Source organism: Panthera onca, chromosome D4, assembly GCF_046562875.1.
Source record: "Panthera onca isolate mPanOnc1 chromosome D4, mPanOnc1 haplotype 2, whole genome shotgun sequence".
Lineage (NCBI taxonomy): Eukaryota > Metazoa > Chordata > Mammalia > Carnivora > Felidae > Panthera > Panthera onca.
The window spans coordinates 90,231,450-90,241,315 of NC_138351.1; the positions used below are offsets into that span (position 1 = coordinate 90,231,450).

Genomic DNA, 9,866 nt, shown 5'->3' on the forward strand with positions numbered 1-9,866 from the left:
AGGAGATGGCCCCTCCTCGCCCAGGTTACCATCCCAGTGCCAGGCCAGCTGAGAGGGGCTGCGGTTTGCTCCTCAACAAGGATGCTCTGCTTTGCTCGGTCCGGGCCCCAACGGACAACGCGGGAGGCGTCTGAGTGTCCCCGGGTTGTTGTAACAAATGGCCACAGACTGAGCAGCTTAGGACAATAGAAACTTCTGCTCTCACCGTGCAGGTGGCCAGAGTCCAAAGTGTTGGCAGAGGGGTTCCTTTGGGAGGCTCTGGGGAGAGTGGTCTGTAGATGCATGATTCTGGTCTCCACCACGGTCCGCAAACTTCGTGTTTCTGTATCTCTCTCTTTTCATTTTATTTTTAAAAAATGTTTGTTTATTTTAAGAGGGGATGAGGCGCAAGGAGAAAGAGACAAAGAGAGAGAGAGAGAGAGAGAGAGAGAGAGAGAGAATCCCAAGCAGGCTCCCTGCTGATGGTGTGGGGCTTGATCTCACAAACCAAGGGATCATGACCTGAGCTGAAATCAAGAGTCAGACGTTGAACCGACCGGGCCACCCAGACGCCCCTCTCTCTTCTCGTTTTATAAGGACACCTGTCCTCAGATTTAGGGCCCACCCGATTTCAAAGTGATCGCGAGATCCTTGTGTTAATTCCATCTGCAAAGACCCTTATTCCAAATAAGGTTGATTCTGAGGTTCTGGGCGGACACATCTTTTGGGGGCCGCCATTCAACTCACTTCAGCGGGAGACCCAGCAGCACGAGGGACAACAGGGACAGGGCTGCCCAGCCCAATGGCTGCTGCGATCTCCTCCTTTCAGGGTACAGCTGGGCCCAAAGCCCCAGCCTCCTCTGCCCCTCCCTCGCCCACACCCTGCAGGCCACTTGGTCCATGGTTCTCAATCCTGCTGGGCATCGTGTGTTGTAACTGTTAAAACCTCCCCAAGTGACTCTAATGCCCTCCTAGGGACCGCCCACACTCTCTCTGCAGAGGCTGTTCCCTTCCTAAGGTCTACAGGTTTTCATCCGGACCTCTGTTCAGTGGTCACTCCCTTGGGGATGCTGTCCTGACTTCCCTGACCGGGTCTTCATTCCCCATGAAATGCACCACATACAGCTCCTTCACCAGATGCAGCCCAGCGAGAATTTTCCACTGGTATCTGTGACTCTTCGTTTTAGTCAGCCTCTTTTATCAGATAGAATGCCTTGGGCCACAAGTAATAGAATATTCTGTGAAAAGTGGCTTTAACGATCAGGGTTTATTGTTCTCACATGATTAGAAACTTGAGGTTGATTCGGGAGCTCAGAGATAGCAGTAAGGACCTAGCATCTTCCTATTTTTCCACTTCCCCAGCATGATGATAACATCCTCACCTCATGGAGACAAGATAGCTGCCACAGCCCCAGACATCACATCTCCCCACAATAAGGCCCACAGGCAAGGAGAGGAAAATGCTACTCCCTACTATACTTGTTAAGGATGCAAAACTTTCCCAGAGGTCCCCAACAGACCTCAGGTCCCAAATGACAGAACGGGGCCACCTGCCCATGCCTCCACGTAAGGAAGTCTGGGGAGGCAGATGTTTGGCATTTTTAGCCTCTAATTTGAGAGATGGGCTCGGACAACAAGATGGTGCAGGCAGGACAGTGTCTCATGGGTGGGTCACCCACAGTGTCTCACCTCCTAGACTGCAGGTAGACTTCCTTAGGGGAGGAGCTGGCCTCAATTCGCACCCTTCTGACCCCAGCCCCTGGCAAGACCGTGGTGCTCACCAAATATGGGCGGAGTTTTGTTTTCCTGGCCCACCGCTGATTCCCCAAGCAGTCTTGTGTTCCTTTAGGGCAGGGGCATCCTCTGGGCAAGCACCCGGCCCCTCCCCACCCCCCAGGGGGTGCACTCCTGGAGGGCAGCTCTGGCGAACCTCAGGAAGCGTAGAGAAGGGTCCGTGAAGGGAAAGGGGGCTCCCAGAATCAAAAGCAACACTATAAACACCCCAGACTCACTAGGAGGTGATTATAAAAAGCACCAAGAACCCAAAACGAAACCAAAACAGAAAGCGACGATGTTAGCGAGGATGTGGGGAAACTGCAATCCTTGGGCCCTGCTGGCGGGGATGCAAAACGGTCGGGCCACCGTGGGAAACAGGGTGACAGCGCCTCAGGAAGTAAACACAGAACTGCCATCGCATTCAGCAATTCCAGTTTGGGGTATTTACCGCAAAGCGTTGAAAGCAGGGATTTGAACGGGTACCCGCACGCCCACGTTCCCGGCGGCACTATTCACAACAGCGGAAAGGCGGAAGCAACCTGAGGGCCCACCCGTGGATGGTGGGTGAGCAAAACGTGGCACGTCCGTCCGTGGCTTCGGCCTCAAGACGGAAGGAGGTTCCGACTCAGGCGGCAACGCGGATGAGCCTGGAGGACGTTACGGGAAGTGAGATCAGCCAGTCGCCAAGGGACGCGCACGGTAGGATTCCCCTTCTGTGAGTAGGCGGGGCGGTCAAGTTCCCAGAGTCGGAAACGAGAGCGGAGGGACGCCGGGGGGCGGGGGCCCTGGGCGGGGGGAGTCCGGGGGGCGGGGGCCCTGGGCGGGGGGAGTCGGTGTCCACTGGGGGCCGAGTTCTGGCGCGGGAAGACGAGTTCTGGACGGTCGGGGGTGAGGGCTGGATAGCAGTGCGAGCGGACTTAATGCCCCGAAGTGCACGCCGAAACATCGTTATAATGGTAAATTTTAACAGCTCCCCTGTTGAGCCCTTGGATCACTGGGCACAGGGGTGGATGTGCCGGGGAGCGATCTCCGGCTGCTGTGGCCTGGGTCTTGCGTCCATCCCTGGGCCAGGGGAGCCTCCGGGGACGGTCCCTTAGACAGAGTAAATGTGTTTGTGCTTGGGGGTGTCCCAAAGCAACATCAGGGTGCTGTCCCACAAAAGCGACCAGGGCTGGGCGGGGAGAGAACTAACAGCGCTTGGAAGCTAGGGCTTGGGGTGTGTTTGTGAGGCCGGCTGTCCAGCCCACCTGGGTGCTGGGGTGGGGGAGGGACTGCTGGTTGGACCTCCCGCCTGACCTGCTCTGCCTGCTTCATGGAAACTAAGAACGGTGTTCTCCTCTGAGAGAGAGAGAGAGAGAGAGAGAGAGAAAGCAGGGGAGGGGCAGAGAGAGAGGGAGACACAGAATCCGAAGCAGACTCCAGTCTCTGAGCCGTCAGCACAGAGCCCGACGTGGGGCTCGAACCCACGAGCCGCGAGATCGTGACCTGAGCTCAAGTCGGACACTCAACCGACTGAGCCACCCGGGCGCCCCTCGACTTGCTTCTTTTGACGGCGGCTCTGGGGAGGTGAGTTTCGGCGATCCGGCTCCTCTAAGAGAGGCCCACGCGGTGCTGGCTTCCAGACACGGCGGACGCTCCCGCCAGCGAAACCATCCATCATCGCGAGCAAGCGGCCTGCCTCCTGAAGGCCACGTTATGGGAAGATGCCAATAAGCGTCTTTACATTTCCCATGCGGCATCAGGGCAGCCGCGTGGAAGCGTCTGCTGAGCGTGGACTTTTCGCCCCACGTCCCCGTCTGCTCCTTGATCCCTCTTCATCGATTGTAGATTGAGCCCAGCTCGGGCAACCAATCGCCCGAGGGTTGGTGGGCATGGTTTTCCTTCTTCTAATTTTCTGTATCAGGTTTAATTAAACCCAGGTGTGCCTGACCCTGTCAACTCGTATCAAAACGGGTCTCCCTGGTGCGTGAGGGAAAACAGCAGCGTAAATTATTGATTCATCTTCATTCAAACTAATCTGTCAATGACTTGCTCTGGCTGTGGGTGGACCCGGGGAGCCCTCAGACACTTAAGCGCAAACAGCCTCTGGAAGCTTCACTTCAAAGAGACCGGAGACGTTCAGTGGCGGGCGGCGGTGGTGGGTGCTGCCCCGGGTTCCTGGGGTGCCCCCCCCCCCCACTTCAGCAGCGCCTGTGATGTGTCCCTCCGGCCAGCGAGCCCCATCTGGTGACAGCCCGGGGTGGGGTGACACAAACAGACCCACGTCCACAACACGCAGATAAAGGTCGCCGAGCGCCACGGCCGAGGTGTCACGGAGTGACACAGGTCATCACACAGACACCTACCGCAGCAACACGGAGTCTAATGTTCACGCGGCATCGAGGAAGACATAAGGGACAGCTTTATGCTGATCGGCCTGAAAATTAAACGAAGTAGAAAAGAGTACTTGACAAACACAGCTTATCAAAACCGCCCCAAGGGGGGGGAGGGGGAAAACCCCCCCCCCGCCTCTCAAAGACATCGAATCCAAAATTAAAACCATGTGACAAAGAGACTGTCCCATGGCTTCAGTGGCGAATTCTGCTCAGTTTAAAAAAAGAAATCAGCCTGACCTCACACAACACTTCCCGGAGAATCGGGGACGAAGCGGTGCTTCCCAAGCTGTTTTACGAGGTTGTCGTCACCTTCACGGTAAATCCCGCCAGGGACGTTACACAGCAAAGGAACATTATAGCTCAACCGTCCTCACGAAACCAGCCACAAAAATACTCGACAAAACGTTAGCAAATCAGATAAAACAGTATTACAGCCAAGTGGCATTTAGTTCAGGAATGCAAGGTTGGCTTCCCATTCAAAAATCAATCCTAACAAGACAAGAAAAAGGAGAGAGGATCACCGTCTCCACTGACGCGGAAAAATTACTTGATGGAACCGAACAGCAGCTGTGAAGAAGGAAGCTCTCAGAAAAGTACAGTTGGAGGGAGCACCCTTCACGTGATAAAAAATACACAGTAGAAACCCGCAGCCAACGTCGTACTGAGAAGCGGGTCCTACAGTCTGAGACTGGTTTCCCGCCGTCACTGGTTTTCTTCTCCGTGGCCCTGGCCTTCCTGACCAATGCGAATGAGCAAGACAAGAAGTGTAAGGATTGGAGGAAAAAGAACCACCACTGGGCTGTAGATGGTATCATCGCATGCGTTAAGGTTCTAGTCGAATCTACAACGCGCTAACCAGGGTCAGTAGGTGAATCCGGCAGGGCTGCAGAAACAACACCAGGGCTGCTCTGGCTCCTTCCTTGTTCCAGAAACAAACGAAAAGGAAATGAAATAGGACACAGGAATGACATTCGGCGGAATCGATCGAGGGAAAGGCACACGGGACCCACCGCGAGGCTGAACGAAGCCCGGAGGCCGCCCGACAGCACTGTATCCGTGCAAGTTTCCTGTCCGGGTCTGTACTCCAGTTCCGTTAGATGTCACCGCGGCGGGAAGAGGCCACAGACCCTGTACTCTGTCTCCCACTCCCTGTGAGTCCACCATTACCTCAAAATGCAAAGTCTTTGGGGCACCTGGGTGGCTTAGTCAGTTGAACGTCTGACTTCGGCTCAGGTCGTGATCTCACGGTTCACGAGTTCGAGCCCCGTGTCGGGCTCTGTGCTGACAGTGCAGAACTTGCTTGGGATTTTCTCTCTCCCTCTATCTCTGCCCCTCCCCTGATCTCTCTCTCTCTCTCTCTCTCTCAAAATAAATTAATTTAAAAAAAAGGATGCCAGTCATATTGGATTGGGGACCCACACATGACTTCATTTTACCTTAATTACCTCTTTAAATTAAAAAAAAAAAACTGTTTTAAGTGCATTTATTTTGAGAGAGAGAGAGAGAGCGCGCACAAGCCAGGAGGGGCAGAGAGGAGAGATAGAATCCCAAGCAGGCTCCGCACCATCAGCGCAGAGCCCGACGCGGGGCTCGAACTCACAAACTGTGAGATCTTGACCTGAGCCGAGATCAAGAGTCAGACGCTTAACTGACTGGACCATCCAGCCTTAACTGGCTCTTTAAAGGCCCATCTCCAAATAGGCGCATTCTGAGGTCCTGGGGGTCAGGATGTCACCATCTGAACTTGGGGAGAGGCGTAGTGCAGTCCGTGGCATTATCTTCTCTAAGCAACGAAAAACTGAAAACAACCCACACGCCCACTGGTGGGGGGTTGGGGGACGCACCTGATACATGGGGTGCATGTACGTGATGGCACATCAGCCAGTTATTTATAAAGGGATAGAAACATATGTTTACGAACAGTTAAAGGTGCTCACAAGATGCCCGTGAGGGAAGAGAAAAATCTGGATCTCTATCGGCAAGGGTTTGATCAAAATAGTAATCGTGCTTCCTTCTGAGGATTGTGATTATGAGGAATTTTTTTTTTTAAATATTTTTTTTCAACGTTTTTTATTTATTTTTGGGACAGAGAGAGACAGAGCATGAACGGGGGAGGGGCAGAGAGAGAGGGAGACACAGAATCGGAAACAGGCTCCAGGCTCCGAGCCATCAGCCCAGAGCCTGACGCGGGGCTCGAACTCACAGACCGCGAGATCGTGACCTGGCTGAAGTCGGACGCTTAACCGACTGCGCCACCCAGGCGCCCCAAGGAATTTTTATTTCATCTTTGTGGTATTTTTTATTTCTCGCCTTTTTTTTTTTTTTAAACTTTAAAAAAAATATTTATTTTTGAGAGAGAGAGAGAGAAAACACGGGAGGGGCAGAGAAAGAGGGAGACACGGAATCGGAAGCAGGCTCCGGGCTCCGAGCCGTCAGCGCAGAGCCCCACACGGGGCTCGAACCCACGAACCGCGAGATCATGACCTGAGCCGAAGTCCGACACTCAACAGACTGAGCCACCCAGGCCCCCCTCTCGCCTTTTAAAATAATGAACATGTAATATTTCTTTGATAACTTAAAAAAAAAAAAAAACTTGTTAAAAAAGACCTTTACGGCACATTTTACCGCCCTGGGAATTCACCAGAGGAAACCACGAAGAGAAATCCCAACAACTGGTAAGGTTGTTGTTTGTCAGCCGAGGGAATAGCTTCGAGGGAATAGCTTCTCGCTGACTCAAATAGAAGGGTAGTGGGGCTCACCGCCTCGCCGGAGGAGGCCTGAGGACCCAGCTCGGCCAGCGGCAACGGTTCGGTGACATCACCACTGCCACCGGGCCCTGCCACTCCTCCCCCGGAGTGTCACTGCCCATCAGCAGGACCAATTCCGCAAGGTCCTTGCTTCTCACGGCTCAGCCCATCGGGGCGGGTGCTGCCACGTTGGGCTCTGCCAGCTGGAAGCTGCCGGCCGACCCAGAGAGGGGCTTTGGGTGTCGGTGAACAAACAAAATGGCACCCTCAGCTCTTAGGAACTAAGAGCAGAGATCAGAAAACTATGGGCCCGTGGGCTAAATTCGGCCCAACGCCTGTTTTTGTACAGCCCATGAGCTAAGAAGATGAAGACTAGCCGGACACGTGAAAATTTTAGGAAATGCACATTTCCGTGTCCATAAGGCGTTACTGGTGCACAGCCACGTTCATCTGTTTACACATTGTCTACGGTCGCTTTTGCACAATGACGGCAGAGTCGAGCAATTTTCAACAGAGACGTGCACCGTTAACTACTGACAGTCTTGCTCTTTGCAGAACGTTTGCTGACCCCTGACCAAGAGATCTTGGGGGGCTCACGCCCCGGGCAGGAGGTAAGACGGCTTCCCCGAGACGCAGCGTGTCTTCACATTTTTGAGCTGCCACGAGCGTGCCTCGGCCGCCTCTTGGTCTCTGCTTCTCATCCTCATTGCCGGGACTCCTGCTACCGGCCCGCTTCTGCACCTTGTTTTCTAGTGCTTTCCTCCGTAGCTCTTAGTTTCTGCATTCTCGGTTTCTGCTTCCACGCCGGTCCTGCCTGCTCCCGGCCCTTCCTCTCTCTGTATCTTTTCAGCTCCTCTCTCTCCGGCTGGTCCAGCCTACCCAGGCAAGGCTTCTCACCCCAGGGCCCTCGCCACTGTTCGTGCGCCCTCAGCTGCGGCCAAGGCGGGAGCCGTGAGATAGATACGCGGTATGGGTGTCCACGGCCGTCCACGAACAAGGAGATGTTTCCCTTCGGAGATGCTGGGGTGTGGACCGATATCACCACGTCCAAGCAAACCACGAGGTGATGCATACCTGTGACGTCTGCCTGAGCACGTGCCAAGAGCGGAGGAGAGCCACCCCAGGCTGTCGACGGTGTGACGGTCGCCCCTTCCATGTACTGAGCCATCCGCCCCTCACACGCCTCGAGAGGCAAACAGGTGGCGCGGCCAAGCCTGTCGCCCTCTCCTCCCGGGCACCCAGCTGGACACACTTCCCAGCCTGCCTCGCGGTCTGGGGAAACCATGCGCTGAGTTCCAGCCACGGAACGTGCGTGGCTCCCAGACTGGCCTGTGTGAAGCCCCGCTTCCTCTTTCCCGGCATCTGCCAGCCGGACTTGGACACCAGGAAGCGACATGTAGACAACGGCAGAGAGCCTTCTAGCCTGGGTCTCTCTGGGTCACCGCGTGGAGCCGACCCCTCTGGGCCGCTGACTGCACTTTTCATGAGTGCGGTAGATTAAAGATGTTCACAGACTCTGTGCGCTTCTCCCTCTGAAAGGAGAGGCCTAAATTTCCTCCCTTTATTTTTTATGTTTTATTTATTTTTGAGAGAGAGAGACAGAGTGTGAGCGGGGGAGGGGCAGACAGAGAGGGAGACCCAGAACCCGAAGCAGGCTCCAGGCTCCGAGCTGTCCGCACAGAGCCCGACGCAGGGCTCGAACCCACACACCGTGAGATCATGACCTGAGCCGAAGTCGGAGGCTCAACCGACTGAGCCACCCAGGCGCCCCTAAATTTCCTCCCTTTAAACGAGAGGCCTTGTTACTCCTTTGACCAACAGAATATAGTGGCAATGACCGTGTCTGGACCCACTAAGCTTCCTGTCTCTTGGGAGCTCTCAGCCGTCTTGTGCAGCGTTCATCCTGCTGAAGAGACCACAGAGAGAGGCCACACGGCCGTAAGGAGAGACCCTGGGAGACCCTGGGACTACACGAGAGGGAGAGGGCCTCTGCGTCAAGGCACCAGGCTGGCGAGACGGCATCTGGCCGTCTTGAAGCCTCCGGACAGATTCAGCCACGAGCTGAATACCACGAGTGATCACAACCGAAGCCACATGGAACCAGGATCACCCAGCCAAGCTCTGCCCACAAAATCGTGAGATTTAATAGAATGGCTGCGGGTTTACGTTGGTTTTCAAAGTACCTATTTAAAAAAAAATAATAGGGGCGCCTGGGTGGCTCCGTCGGTGAAGCGTCCGACTTCGGCTGAGGTCACGATCTCGCGGTCCGTGAGTTCGAGCCCCGCGTCGGGCTCTGTGCGGACGGCTCGGAGCCTGGAGCCTGTTTCGGATTCTGTGTCTCCCTCTCTCTCTGACCCTCCCCCATTCACGCTCTGTCTCTGTCTCAAAAATAAACATTAAAAAAAATTTAAAAAAAAATAATAAAGCCGTAGACAACCAGAGCAAGGAATGAGAAATACATTTCTATTGTGTTATGGCATTAATATCTGGGGGTTTGTCTGCGAGCTGGTGTTACCTTAACTAATTCGGGGGATGCTCATTAGGCCCGTGTTACGGGTGAGGCACAGGATGTCCAACTAGCTCGCCCCACGTGATGGGGAAGGCGGGAAGAGGGAGGACTCCACTCCAGGACGTCTGACGGGGCTCGCTCATCGGGCCAACTCTGCTCCTGGCTGATTGGCCGGGCCTGACTGCCGGGTACATCCCGGTTTAATCTCCCCGTGCGCGTCCTGGGGACAGTTCTTTTCAAGGTGCATCACCTGTGCGCACGAGAGGCAAGCCCCGCTGTGCCAGCACGCTTCAAGCTGGTGCTCAGGGTCTGCGACCATCCCCCCGCCAAAGCCAGTCCCCAGGCCACAGCCAAGTCAGAGGGTGACGGAAATCGGCTGCCCCCACCGTGAGGATCCTCTGCCGTGGGGGAGGGGAGGAATCAGGACCTGCCCTTAACACCCCGGTCCTTGTGCGACGGCCACGTCCCATCTGGGGTATT

The 9,866-nt window shown here is 55.0% G+C and overlaps 1 non-coding gene across 1 annotated transcript; it reads right to left on the reverse strand.

Moving 5' to 3' along the window:
* Window positions 1-3,197: 3,197 nt before the first annotated feature.
* Window positions 3,198-3,282, reverse strand: TRNAS-UGA (transfer RNA serine (anticodon UGA)). The gene has a single exon. It is a non-coding gene; the product is annotated as a tRNA-Ser (tRNA).
* Window positions 3,283-9,866: the final 6,584 nt, after the last annotated feature.